General features: G+C 43.0%; 1 protein-coding gene across 1 annotated transcript in view; it reads right to left on the bottom strand.

Annotated features, from left to right (window-relative positions):
• Positions 1-7,674, bottom strand: part of prickle1b (prickle homolog 1b) — a 31,027-nt gene extending 23,353 nt beyond the window's left edge. Inside the window, exon 1 of the mRNA XM_037760440.1 lies at positions 7,431-7,674. The gene's annotated coding sequence lies outside the window, so the exon portion shown is untranslated. The remainder of the gene's footprint in view (positions 1-7,430) is intronic.
• Positions 7,675-14,929: the final 7,255 nt, after the last annotated feature.

Raw genomic sequence — 14,929 nt, 5'->3', positions numbered from 1 at the left:
TGGGAGATATAAGCTGTCCATCCGCAACCAGATGTCTGAAAGGCCCCGGGGGGGATTCTTGAGAGCTTCCTCTGATGGGAACACACTCATTTCACACACCCTAATATATATGTGTAAAGAATTGAATAAATAAAAACATATGGAAACATGCACGGATGCATACATGTGCACATAAACAAGCCCACACATGTTGGATTTCACGGGTGGCTGGTTACAGATAATGAACGCCTTAGCCCCCGGTTTACTGTCTGGTTTTTGAGGTCATTAGTGTAAACAACAAAAGACATTTATTTACTACCCTCATTAATGCAAGTGGCAATTTAAGATCCCTTTCTCAGGCAGGAAAAAAAGGAACTGGATGGATCTCACAGCGCCGAAAAACCAGACAACTGTCAAATCACTGTTTGTGTTGGTTTTGCGACGAGTGCTTGGAAAGCCCCGAGCTTTCATCAGCTAACCGCTACGGGTGGATATCTGTTACATTCTCCCTCTCTTGGAGATGAAATTGTCCTAGCTGAAGGATACGCTGCTGTTTGATTACTTGCCACAGAGCACGAAAGCAGTGTGGGGCTTGTCAACGGGAGGAGAGGTTATATAAGAAGACAGTGTACCTCTTATAAGGAAGAGCAGGCTTCCCTTTGAAGAGTATGTGCAATCTAGAAATTCCTGGCATGATTTGTGCATAAACAAATGCGATTTAAACTTGAAATAACTTGATTTTTTCCACTTTATGTTAAACATGTTAGCACACAGATGCCTATTTACATCCAGTAGAGACAGAGCAACATCAGTGAACCAAAATATTAAAGTTGCGGGCCAGAAAACCAAAACAATGAGCTGAAAGCCACTAAAATGCTCGCTAAATGTATTACCCTTTTTCAGCTGCAAATTCTGCAGTTTGTCAAAATCTGTTTTATCTAATAAGATACAGTTTCACTCTGTGCATCTAAGAATTTTCATTCACATATCTAGAGGTCAAAGGTCAAGGGACCCCTTTGAAAATGACCATGCCAGTTTTTCCTCACCAAAATTTAGCGTAACATTGGAGCGTTAATTTTGCAACATGACATGGTTGATACCAATCGACCAAGTTTTTCTAGTTTCATATGATACCTGTATCTTCACTCTGGCTTTAAGATCGCTCCATATGAAAGACAGAATAGCGGCAGGGCCCGCCGGCAGCCTGTCGGGTTGTTAAGATGTTAATATCTTATATAATTAAAGATAGAGACTTGACATCTGTGTACCATACTATACTGTATCGATTTTTTCCTTCACTAAAATTGACCCCTTTCACATTAACCATAACCATTTGATCACTCGTTATTAGAAATAATATTATTCATAGCAGCTTTAATGGCCATTTTGTACTGAAAGTAGGACTTGTGTGAGTGCTGAAGCAAAAGCAAATGTGCAGCTTTTGGCGAATTTGGTGAGAATCCTGTAATTTCCCCCCACCCTCACTTATACACTATTTATCACAACAGGCCATTTCCTGACTCTGAGTGGCATCAGATTGGAGCCATTTCCCCCTTTGGTTGAATTAAGAGGCTGGTATTCCTTTGGGATGGTGTGAGGCGAGATGGAGATAAAGTGGCAGATAGGGCATGTCCCCAGAGACTTCTGCAGATACGGGCGACCACCCAACAGACGAAGGTTTTTTTACATTAAACGTTGACTAAACGTGGATGTCTTCCTTAACATTTGTCGCAAAGCTTCGGAATTGTTCTATGCCTCATCTGCTTCTGCTTATTGAAGCAGACTGACAATGATTAGTCCGTGGAAAGATTCATGAGAACATCCTGTGCCATCTGAAGCTTCATGCATATTGGAAGAGAGGTGAAGTGGTAAGAGGAAGAAAGGAGCAGACCGTCCCTGATTAGACCTGAGTTGAGACATTCAGCTCAGGAGCTCGTCTTAGCCTCAGGAACACACCGTCCAACACATGAGACCAATTTAAAGAGGGAAGGCAGGAGCTAAGTCATGTTTTCCTGATGCACGCACCCAAACTTTGATCCCAAAATCATGTCTAAAGAGTTCCCCTGTATAGCCATTTATGAACAATTATAATTATGTTGTTTTTGAAATAGCTGTCCTTTCAGTACAGCTATTTTTAGCCGACGATGGCTCAATAATGGCTTTCTGCATCTGTTATCCACTTTACTTTCTTACCAAAAAGAAAGTGTCACTTACATTTTTGCACATTTTTCAAAAGATATTCTTTGCATGATGCAAACAGTTGCAAGTTAAACCGTTTTCATGGAACGAGACCATGTTTTGTTCATACTCACTATAGGCTCACAACGTCACTGTTATACGTAAACCATTTATCTCCAAAATGACAGCGGGATTGTTATTGGCTCTGTGGCGATGCATTTGTGACATTATATCAGATGGATTTAGTACGGGTGGCCCTTCATCTGAGCTGAAGACGTGAAACCGCCAAACATCAAACTGTGAAACATGATCATCAACATTGGAATTACAGCAATATTGTACGAGTGATGTAGCGCCCAACACAACTGTATCTGTTATGGAGACCTTTTATGTTTTTTATCCCAATCAAAAACAAAACTTGGAAGCTATCATTTGCGCTCTGCCTCAGGGTGGTCATTTGACGAGGAATAATTACGTGGTTGTTTCCTATATGAGCCTCCTGTGCTTCTACCTATACTGTTTTCCTTTACTGGAGCTTTAAAGCCTTTTAATCATTATCATCTAATAATCATCACCTTTAATGTCTCCATAACCACTGGGACTGGCGACTGGCAGTGTCTGGGCAGGTGTGTGTGTGTGTGTGTGTGCGAGTGGCTTTAATCATCATCAAATAGAGCTGTGTGTATGGGTAATTAAGGTGGTGCCAAATCGACTCTCACTCGCAGGCACGAGTCGGGAGCTCTCGACAACGCCTCAGTGTTTCGTCGCTTTCGCAAGTGCTGCGGGCAACTCTATTTCTGCAAGTTTTAACACAGTGCAACTCTCCCTCTCTCCCGAGTCCATTACTCAGTGTTTGATATTCTTCTAAGCCCTGGATTACGTTTCCTCGCCACAAGCTGACCATAATACCAGGCTTGTGGAGCCAATGCGGCCTGCAGGGTTTGGTCTGTAACCACTCGTATGAGCACAAGGATCCCGATTAGTGTTCGCACATCAAGGACTGCCGTCGTAACACACACACATTCACACACCGCACCCTTCACCTCCTTCAGCGTAGCCATGGTTTATAGCTACTGTAGACCAATATACATGTATTAGCTTCTCTTTCGCTCATTTATAGTGCAATATTTCCTTCAAACGTTATCAACCTCACAGACTCACAGAAAAGTTGAGCTTTTCATTTTCAGCTGATCTCTTGATGAATCGTTTCGTCTATAAAATGTGATTAAAATGCCTGCGACAAGGGAATGTGCTTCGTCAAGGTTGCTCCCAGCACTAATCTCCCACTGCACCAGTGATAATGCGGCTGATAACTGGTATAACTGGGTGGTTCCCATGTCAAATTCACAACATCACTTTGAGACTTGTTTAATCTCCGTTCTTCCGAGAAAGGTCTGTTTTTCATTGTTCGCTCTTCTGTTTGGTGATTGGTCCTTCGCTGTTTTGGCCCTTCGCACACATCTACAGGGGATAGCTGCTTGGCAGGCGTGTGTATATGTGTGTGTGTGTGTGTTTTCTGAGGTTTGGAATGATTTACACAACCCCACACTCGATTAATTCCAGTGTGACGGCACAAACTTGCCTGTGTGTACTCAGGTTGGTCTGAGGTATTAGGCTGACAGAGACAGCACAGACAGGACAGTGTTGACTTACTAATAGATGGAGGCCTCTTTATTTTTTTACAGACACACTCGTGCAAACACACACACACTTCACATTCATGCTTCTTATTGGTTCCGTTTGTTTAATCTAATGCCAATATGTAACTCAAACACAAGAAATCTGTGAATGCTGCATGACCCCCCTGAACCAGCCAGCAGCAAACCATCCAAAATGTATACACTGCTAGTGTGTGTTTATAATATTATGCACTGTAAATGTGAGAAACTGCTCTAAAAAACTATATATTCATTGTTGCAGGGGAACGAAATGCATTAAGGTAACCAGCTATCCATTAAAAAAGTTGCAGAATTTATCTCCATGTTGTTTTTAATGCCGACAATCCCCTTTTGGATTGAATCTCTTCAGCTTCACACACCAAAAAAAAGGTGAAACACGGCACATCTTGAGCTCTTCAAACAGCTCCACTGCTGCGATCAGATGAGGTGTTTCAGCCGAGGAGCCAATGGTTCTAAATCGAGAACACCCTTGGTCGCCGAGCAAAAAGGTTTTCCAGGAGAGTGTCCAACAATATCAAAACAATCTCTAGGCTGGATTTCCTCTCTGGCTCTCAAAACCCCCGCTGGAGGATGAGAATCTGGGTTGCATGTGAGAAAATGAAGAACTGTAGGATGAAGAGACACTGCTCTGAAAAATGAGTCTGTCAATTTTAACAAAAAAGTCAAAATAAAGGGCCCTCAAAAAAGCAAAAGCAACAAAAAAGTCAGCATACATTCGTGATGCATCCACTTCTCCTGCCAACGCTCGGCTCATAATCGTATGACAGTATGTGTCCAGTCATTCTGTCTTTCGTTGAAACCTCAAAGGTCACCTTCTCAAGAAATGCTTCACATCCTCCCCTCTGAATCACATCCTCCTCCTCAGTTGGAACATTTTCTTCCTCTCCACGCTCTGTCATGTTTAAACAAAATCAACCTTTTTCACCCTGGCTCCTTAATTTGTTAAGGTAGCAAAAATCTTCCACCGAACTTCACCATGAAAGACGCAAACGCCTCTAATTGTGTTGACTTGTGAGAAATTTACTCGTATTCGTTTTCTTGACGAGAGTTAGACGAGAAGATTGATACCACTCATGCATGTATTCTAAATATGAAGCTATACAGCCAGCAGCTAGCTTAGCTTAGCTTAGCATAAGTCAAGTATTTATGCTAAGGGAGAAACAGCTAGTCGAGCTCTGTCCAAAGGTAACAAAAGCCGCCTGCCAGTACCTACAAAGGCATACGGTTAATCTGCATACCAGCACCTTTAAAGCTCACTTACTAACAAGTTATATCTCGTTTGTTAAGGTCGTACTACAAACCGAAATTTAAAAACAACAATTTGTGGTTTTATGAGTGATCATGTGTCAGAATATTTCTTGGCTGGGTAGTGACTTCCTGTGGTTGCCTACAGTGTTTCCAGATCAGTTGACAGTTTTCAGTCCCATCACGCCCAATTCAATACAACCAACTGTAATCATAACCTTGCCTGTGTACAACCATAAAGCCATTACACGTGCAATAGCAAACACACGATAAGCATACAAAGAATTGTTTTCAGTATTTTCAAAACCCCGCCAAATGTTGACAAGAGCAGTCCAAATTTCATCTACCAGCCCAAGGCTGTTTTTTTTACCAGCCCAACTTAATCAAAAGTAGCCCAATTAGGCAGAACCCAGCCCAATCTGGCAACACTGGTTGCCTAGCGGAGGAAACGACCATGGTGACGACAAGACTCCAGACTTGTATAGATTAAAGACACGGTGACACGATGCACAAATGCGGAAGCAAATGTTTTTTTGCCCCTTCGCTTTCATAGAATGGAAGTGAACGGGAGGCGAATGTTAATTTCGTGCATGTGCGACCGTGCCTTTAACGAACGAGATATAACGAGTTAATTAGTGAGCTTGACCATTCAACAGAGCCATGGCTAACTGTTTCCGCTGTTTCCAGTATTCAAGCTAAGCCAACTAGCTGCTTGCAGACATGCGAAGGCAAATAAGTATAGGCCTGTTTCCCAAACTACTTCTTTAAACTAATTCTAGCCTACTGCTGCATACAATTTACCGTGGATGGTAGCATTAATTTGGCTAAATGAGAGACAAACAACCCTGTTCAGCATCCATTAAAGGTCTAGAATCAATGTTACGTCCCGTAGCAGGCAGTAGTCGAGCCAAACATGCCGATCATCTCAGCTACTGCCTGACTCGACTCTCCCATGTGCTGACCAAATGGCTGACCAATTAACAGCAGCTTAACTCCTGGGTCCAAACACCCATCTTTCTCTCTCTCTCACACACACACATACACACACACACACATATGCATGCACAGAAAAAACACACATGCATGCGTGCACACAAGCGTACAAAGCAATAGGCTCGCAGATCCTGCGCACCCAGCCAGTACCACACACAGACAAGGACACACAGATACATACTCATTAACAAAGGCTTAGCATTGCAGAGTGTATACCCCCAGCAAAGCACAGCATAGTCTGGCTGACTGGCCTCCCACAGAGGGGGGGATACACCTCAGTCACCTGATCCTCCTCGGCTGCTCCGTCATCCTGGATCAGCTAACCACACATCAGTCATTCAGTCACAGCAAGCAAGCCTGCATGGCATGCAAACACTACAGGACTGCCTGACTGGGACTACTTCAAAATATCCAAAATATGATTTTAAATTCAAGGTCAGATTGAAGTTTTTTTTCACTAAACAAGCTTTCTTCATCACTGCTCTGACTGCAGCATCTTTACAAATCTCTCCCACCACCAGGTGCCACCACTGGCTTCAAAACAGATCACTGAACAGCACTGAAAAGAAAGTCCATCACAGGACTCACATTCAGTGTTTAAACATGTTTTCTTTATGTTATTTTAATACATTTCTATGCAATTTGTGACAAAAGTCAGTATCTCAGAACAAAGGCAGATTACTGAAATGTCCTGGAGAGAATCACACTCACACAATCTTGAACAATTTGTACTGAAAGAGAGTAAAGTTAACACTTTTTGCACCTGTTTTAAAGGTAGATTGAAGTCTGAGGTATGACTGGATGTGAGAAAATGCCTTCCTTGGTTAATTTGTGGCTTCACTTTTTAATGTTTCTGTGGGTTGTTCTATGGTCTGTCAACATATGATGTGATTCTGAAGAGCTGCATGAAAAGACAGGAAAAGTAGTAGTAGACAGACCACCTGAGTGACAAGCAACAGCTGAGTCCACACATCTGGAAACCAAAATGCAACCCTCCATTTAAGTGCGTCTTTACGCAAACACTTTTCCAAGCTTAAAAAAAATCCCCCCCAAAGACTCCCAAGACTCGGCCACAGTTTCACTTTTTTTTTTCTCCTTCCTTCAAGGAAAATAATATCCCACAGAGTCTCAACTAACTCCTTTCTCCTCCTCGCGTTGGTGCGTTCTGGCCATGAAGTCATGGAGAGACAAATCATTTCCATCTCTTAATCTCGTTGGATACATGATGATTTCCAAACCTCTCCAGACTTGACCTGCACAAACTACATTCACACACAACTATGTGCACTTAAGCAACATTTATGAAATAATAAACTATTGTTTAACATAGTTCTGTGCCAAAAAAAAAAAACTCACCTCAGAGGCAACAACTTGGTCCTGGGTTTGGATATTCCGTTTTATCAGAATAAAATCACGACTGTGGAGGCATCCGGGCTGACTGCAACACACAAACACAACTCGGTGCTGTTTCCAGTCCTGAATCAGCTCAGTGGATATGCAGTCTTTCAGTGCATGGTCGTGGAAAAGAGAGAGAGAGAGATAGAGAGAGAGAAGGACACTCACCAAGGAAGGCTGAGCGCTGCGCAGCTCTGGCACCAAGTTAAAGCGTCCAGAAATTACATTAGTGCTGCTCTGCTCCTATTGGCTCAAACATGATGAAGTCCTCCCTCCTCCTCCTCCTCCTCCTCCTCCCTCCTCCTCCTCTCTTTCTCTCCTCAACACACACACCTCCCTCACAGGCACACAGAATACTGTATACTGTACATACACCCCATGACTTTATGGATATGTTTTGGAAGTCCAAATGATCTATTTTCCAAAAAAGATACTTGGTTCCCATTCAAATCTGTGTGTTAAAATACCATTAAAGGTCCCATATTATAAAAAAAGTGAGATTTTCATGTTTTTTTTTATTATAAAGCAAGTTTAAGTGCTATATAAATACTGTGAAAGTATCGAACACTCAATCCACAGGGAAATACACACAGCCCGTATTCAGAAACTGCATTTGAAACAAGCCGTCAGGATTTCTGCCCATTCGTGATGTCACGAATATACAATATTTAGACCCCTTGACACAATTTTAAACGTAAACATTCTAAATGTGTCTCAGTTTATTCCTGGTTGCAGTGGATGTGAATGTCATCAGCTGAAAGGAAGTACACATGGACCCATGCTGTTGCCTAGCAACGCAATTCCATTGCGGTTCCGTCAAAATGCGCTAAAACAGAGCTTTTCAGTCAAGAGGGTAAATACAGGTATATTCAGGCTGACAGTATGAGGAAAATAATGTTTTTTTGAACATTACAGCATATAAACATGTTCTAGTAGAAACACAAAATACAAGTATAAACCTGAAAATAAGCACGATATGGGACCTTTAAAGCATGATAAGGTCATTGTAAACTCATTACAGACTACCATAGAGACACTCATAGGAATACAGCAGCAATTATGTAGTACAATGTCCTCTGGGTTCACGTCTTCTTCATACATTATACACAAGAGCTTTACAAGGAATGCTTGATTTATGAGTCACAAAAACATTAAAAACACAGCCCGAGATAGACTATTACATCAGATTCATCTATGGCATGTATGCTCACATGCTCCCTGAAAGCACCACACAGTAGCTCCCTTGAAAATCACACTTGTGGAGGTGTTATGTCGCGTACCGTACAGTATGTTACAGCCTATAACAAAGCCCTGCCTGATATATGAAACCACATATGTCCAGTATTTCAGTGGCTTCCTTTACTTGAGGGGGAGTCCTCCTGTGTCCTTGGAAAAGTGAGTGACACACAGTTTTATCTCCATCGGTGTTGTTTAGTCCTTGAGGATGCTAAACAGACCACCCAGCTGTGCTCCTCCAGTGGTCAGATATGGGATGTGGTTTCGCTGGGCAGCTCTAGTGGGACTGTATAGCCGTATGAACGTGAGTCAAGGCAGCGCTGGATGTTCATTACAACACAATACAATAGTGGCGATTCTGCAAGCAAGACAGTCAATCTTTCTCTGGGGGTTGGCTGTCAGCGTAACAGAGAAGCTTTGTCTTTTATGTCTCTACAGTAAGGAGGCTCCCACAAAGTTGAAGCTGCATCTTGAGAATGGTTTTTCAATGAGACAACACTCAGTTAGGCGTGTTTTTTTTGCCGATTCCCACAATATTGTTAGTGGCTAGCCGTATTTTTTCAGCTTCCACAAGAAGGACATGGCAGGAAGAAGTTGAGAACCATTGATTTAGATCAACAATACTGTATATGCTCACTAACTAACTGTGATGGCCCTCCCACTGTCTTAAAGGGGACATATCATGCACATTTTCAGGTTCATACTTATGTACGAATTAATGCGTATTATAGGTCTCTAATAGAACATGTTTACATGCTTCAATGCTCAAAAACCACACTATTTTCCTCATACTGTCTGTCTGTATATACCTGTATTCACCCTCTATCTGAAACGCTCCGATTTAGCGCCTGTCTCTTTAAGACCCCCTCTTGAAAAAGCCTGGGTCCGCACCATTACCACGTCGGCGTACGCCTGTGGTGCGCTGAGTAGGCGGAGTCTGCACACCTTTTAAAAAGCGTCTCAGCTGGCGCATATATGCCGGATGCCCCGCTCAATTCAGTCAGCGAAAGCGGGCATGCACGCCTACCTCGACCACATGCTGGTACAAACACAACATGGTGTTTGGGTATATGAAATAGCGGAGTACAATACATAATGATATTACAACTGAAAGAGCAAACACCATATAGCAAACCAGTCAACCAGTCATTTTTTCCTCTGTGGCATCATTATCTCGTCAACGATTATGACTCAATAAACCTTGATTGCTCTGACGGATCCATGCTTTCTTTAAGGTGACGCCTCCTCCCGCCACCAAATGTTTTCCCCTCCTTTTCACAGGCGTGCTCCTCCCTCGCCGCACGTCATCACTTCTCACCGGATTGAATGAAAAGGAGCACACCCAGTGGCTTGAGAAAAAATATTGCGCATCTTAACAAAGGTATAGTTCTCAAGCCGTGGGCGATATATTCTAGTGAGCCTGCATGTGACGTAGGAAGGTGAGCCAATTGTGAATGGCTTGTTGAATCACATGTTTTCTGATCTAGGCAGCCCACAAAAAACTGACTGGGTTGACTTATTTTACAGTTTGTGGGTTGGTAGGCACTCCAGATACCCAAATGTATGAGCTCAAGCACAGAAGAAGGGAATTCTTCATGATATGTCCCCTTTAAGAGGCCGTCCTGCCCAACCTCAGCAGGTCGTCAGCTTGATCTGGTTCACCTGGGCCTTCCAGGTTCTAAAAGCTAGTCTCTCCCTTCCCACAGCTGATATCAACCCTGCATTACCGCCTTTTCCTTTTGCATCTTCAACACCTCGACAGCGCACGTGCCACACATCCACGCGCTGCTTTCATTGCTGATCCTCTCCATTGTTTGTTTTGTGTTAACCTTAGTTTGATGTTTGTTTTCAGTCAATCTCTTGTGTCACATTCCCTGAGCCAGTTGAGCTCAACTTTTAGAGCACGACAACCTTGGAGCTACACTATCTATACTAAAACACATGATCTAATCTGAGACCAGCGTCATAATTTAATGAAAAAAAGTGACTTCTGCCTTGCGTAGAATGAACTAAACCTTACTTATGACATTATTTAAAGTCACGGTTGTCCAAAAACTAACTTTTTTGGTCACACAGAGATGGGTAAACATCACGTAATAAAGAGTTTTTTAAAAAAAAAAGGCAGCAGATCCTGATTTGTGGAGTGTTGCGTTTCACTCTCCGCCATGGAGTCAGGGGAGTGTAGAGAGAGAGGCGTTTGAATGTCCGTGAGCCTGGCAGCGGGACAGACGGAGCAGGTCAAACAGTATGGCTTATTGTCCCCTGCCAGCCAGTCAGCCAGCCCACACAGCGAGGGACCCACGGACGCCCTCGTTCACCCTGCTGGCTGCTGCTCTGACAGCTTGATTTACAACTTGAAATTTACATTTCACCTTTTAGTCTTCTAGCTCTCATCCAGAGGGAGTTACATTGAGTGCAGCAGTTGAATAAACTTCAATTCGTAGATCACCGAACACTGAACATAAGCAGTGGTATGGCTGATAGGACCCTGGCAACACATAAAATACACAAATATCTCATTGGCGCCTTGAAAAATGTGCAAAAAAGTCATCCACATTAGCTCTTATAAACTGTTTTACCAGCTCTATTTCTGCCTCTTTGACTTCACCTGTTGTGTGTCACATCACACACACACACACACACACACACGCACACACGCTAAAACACACACGTAGCTGCTGAACTTTTTTTTTTAATGGGAAATCTGATCATCTTCAGTGTCCCGATTGCTCTCTTCCCACCTGTTCTCCGGGCCCTCGACGCAGAATAGAGCCGCTCTCTGTGCTTCGCCTCGGCTCTTTGTCTCTCGTACACAGACATCTGTAACATTAAGCCTATTTACAGCAGACACACAGCGAGAGAGAGAGAGAGAGAGGGAGAGAGGGGTATAAAAGGTAAGCCTATAGGCCTGCTACACATGCAGCCGGAGAGGAAGCGAGGATCAGTGTGGCGTGGAGAGCACAAAAGGGGCCTCTGGGTCAGTAAATCCTGGCCCCTGTCACCTCGCGGTGCGTGGAAACACAGCACTGGTTGATGAAAGTGTCAGAGGCAGGCGCAGCACGTTGTACATCTCTGATCCTGTCTTTTATCTCCATCCCCCGCCCTCCCTCCCTCTCTTCTCTTTTCTTTATGGAACACTGCTTTGAAAACAATCCAGATTGATGTGGGACTGCGTGCTTTGTGACGGCAGCTTGGATGTCATGAGCAGTGAATGGCAAACTGCTGCGTGGAGGGGTTATCTTCCTATCAGCAGATCTGGTTGTTGTAGGCAGGAAAAAAGGCGTCTCATCTGAACTACACCAGGCTCACCTTTCACGCAGTGGCCTGGTTAGTTACCCCAGATATTTGGCACATTTGTTGGAATGGGAAAGTACGGTTTTGATTTTGCTTGTTTGATTGATTCTTGATGTTTGGTACCTGACGGCAGTGAAGGTAAAACTAAAAAATGTGGCCACACACCGTGTTGTTAATGCATTTCTGTATAAAAGTGATATGTAACCCTGTGAAACTATGTCAGCCAGATGAGATAACAGCCAGCTGGGGAAACTACAAATAGCCACAAGCCAAGAGCTGTGAATCCAGATATTTTTCACTATTTTGGATCCAAGGTGAAAAATGGAGCTAGCTGGGGAAAATAGTTTGGGATCATCAAGCAATATACAAAAAAAATAAAAAATGTTTCCTTTCCTGGTCGTGACCCATCGGGCCCCTTCTCTCTCTCTCTGTGACCCTGTATAACCCAGCTCCAAAAACTCCTACCCCCTTTGTGTGAATGAGCTAAGTGGCTCCAGATTTGGCCCTAAAGGAAAACTGTCAATCAAGCTGTGTGGGAACGTGGGATGCGTCCCCAAAAAACATCATCTGGAGGAGACAGTGAACGGGAATAACTTCACTACTTTGTCTCACTAAAGATAAACTCAGGGTGAGGCTTCTTTCTCCTTGGGATAAAAGCAGAAGACATTTTTTAAGAATAAAATACATTAAAATAATATAATGCATATATAATAATAATAATTATAATATAAAAATCAAATATAAAACATAAAAATAAAAAACAATAATTTAATAAAATAATAACAATAATATAAAAAATAATAATAATATAATAAATCATAATAATTTAATAAAATAATATTTTTTCTACAAAAAGCACAAACCTTTTCCCTGCATTTCTAACCAGGACGTCCACTCACTCACTCACTGTCCCTCATCACATTTATCTACCTGTAATGCGTTGCCTTTCCCCCCTGTCATTAGTCTATCTGCCCGTCTCATCTCTGTCGTTACCACAGACAGAATGGGGGTCGGGGGGGTGCACTGTCTGTTATCACTGAGCTGTCATCGGAAGTCAGGGAAGGTTTGGTTACACTTACTGGAAGCATCTACAGGATGCATGACAATGTCGTCCATTTGTCAAACTCTGTTGTAGCCATTTATACATGTAGGCATACAGTATATACATGTGCTGTTTTTGTTGGGGAGAAACTTATTTTTTTCTGGATTGGAGAAAGAAACTTTGTATTTTGAACAGTTGCATAAAGTCATGGATTCAATCGTCACTTGTAGAATGTAGCTAAGAAAAAAAGATAAGTGTATTTCACAAAATGTCAAACTTTAAAACATTTAACAAACAAAACAATTGCTGTATAAAGCCTAGTGTCCTGTCCTCACCCCTACCTGCATGCACAACATAAATCATTCTAAAAAGGAAGTACATAACTCAAATTGACAAGCGGACCTTCAAGGGTGAGATGTGGTATGACACAAGAGAGGCCTAGCCAACTAATGCAACTAATTCAGGTATTTTTATGAGAGGAGTGGATGGACTGGAACACAATCTTTCCTCATTTCTGGAATTCCTGCCACCTCCGAGTGGTAATTGTTGAATGAAGTAGATCAACAGTCGGTGCCCCCCTGCAGGGACACGCACATACACACACATACAGACGCACACCATTTCCTGACTCACTGGTGTGGTGTTTTTTTAGACAGGTGTGTGACAGCGAGTGTGTGCACTGGTTAAATGTTAATCCTATTATAGGGGGATGTGCTGTCCGTTGCTCAAGGCACATTCAGTCCCCGCACACACACACACACACACAAAACAACTCCTATGGCGATACCTCTCAAACTGCCCTAATTAGGCTAAGGTCGCACATCACATCCGGCGTGCTACCTCCAACCTGTGCAGCCAGGACCTCCAGCGGTTAAGCCACCATAGCTGGCATACCTGAGCACTTTGTCAGGCACTTGAACCCCCCGAGAGCCCGGCTGTTTAACTCTCGAGGCTTTGACCATATTAGGTTGGGTGGTCGTTAAACTCAGCTTGAGTGGCTGGAAGTCGCCACATCGTTGCCCGCGGCTTCCTGCTGCATCCCCACTCCCGAACACAATTACTGGACGTGTCAGTCACTGGCCGGCCAAGAGACCCACACTTGACTCTACATAAAGGATTTAATGGCAGCCCCTTAAGAAAGCGTGTGAATGGTGAGGTGGTGAAAGTGAATAACTGATGCAATCACTGGTTGATTCGCTGTTGAGTTTGCTAACAACTGGTTCCGGATTGGTTTGGGAAAAATCATCTTGTGCGAAAGAAAAAGAATGTATTATCGATGAGCTAAAAGTGTTCTGTTGTGTCCGTAATTCATTTCATGCTTTAGACATCTGGGTGATTCATGATGAATAACTTCCTTTTGTCCTTTTTCCCCCCAATTTATGTTTCTTTTGGTTGGGTTATTCCTTGTCCAAATGAAGGGTCTGAAGAAGTTTTATGCTGTACAGATTGTAAAATCCTTTGAGGCAAGTTTGTGATTTAGGGCTGTGTAAGTAAAATTGGCTTGACATAAAAGTTCAATCGTAGCGATCAAACCTTTCCATCAGACCACTATAGTCCACATTTTTGCCCCTTCCATTGATGCTGCGCCATGAGATCCACAATCCAAACCATGAACTCGAACATCTATGTGATTGAAAAGAAGGCAAACACTTAAAACTAATGTTTGGCCATCAGAGGAACCTCATCCACATCTGCAATGTAACACCTGACGGTGTCAGGTCTGGAGTGGAGTTCCCCCCCTCAGGGCTCTATATACTGTAAGACAGTGAAATCCCAAACTCAGAAGCAGCGTTGGTCATCCTGTAACTCAAGATTCAGGATCCTCATGGTGGGTCATTTGTTGTCAAAGAGGTTTACCTTCATCAGCAGTGTCAAAAACTCTAAAGGA

The sequence above is a fragment of the Sebastes umbrosus genome, chromosome 23 (assembly GCF_015220745.1).
Source record: "Sebastes umbrosus isolate fSebUmb1 chromosome 23, fSebUmb1.pri, whole genome shotgun sequence".
NCBI classification, from domain to species: Eukaryota; Metazoa; Chordata; class Actinopteri; order Perciformes; family Sebastidae; genus Sebastes; species Sebastes umbrosus.
The sequence above is the reverse complement of the archived record's forward strand: the minus strand, read 5'-3'. Positions and strand labels throughout refer to the sequence as shown.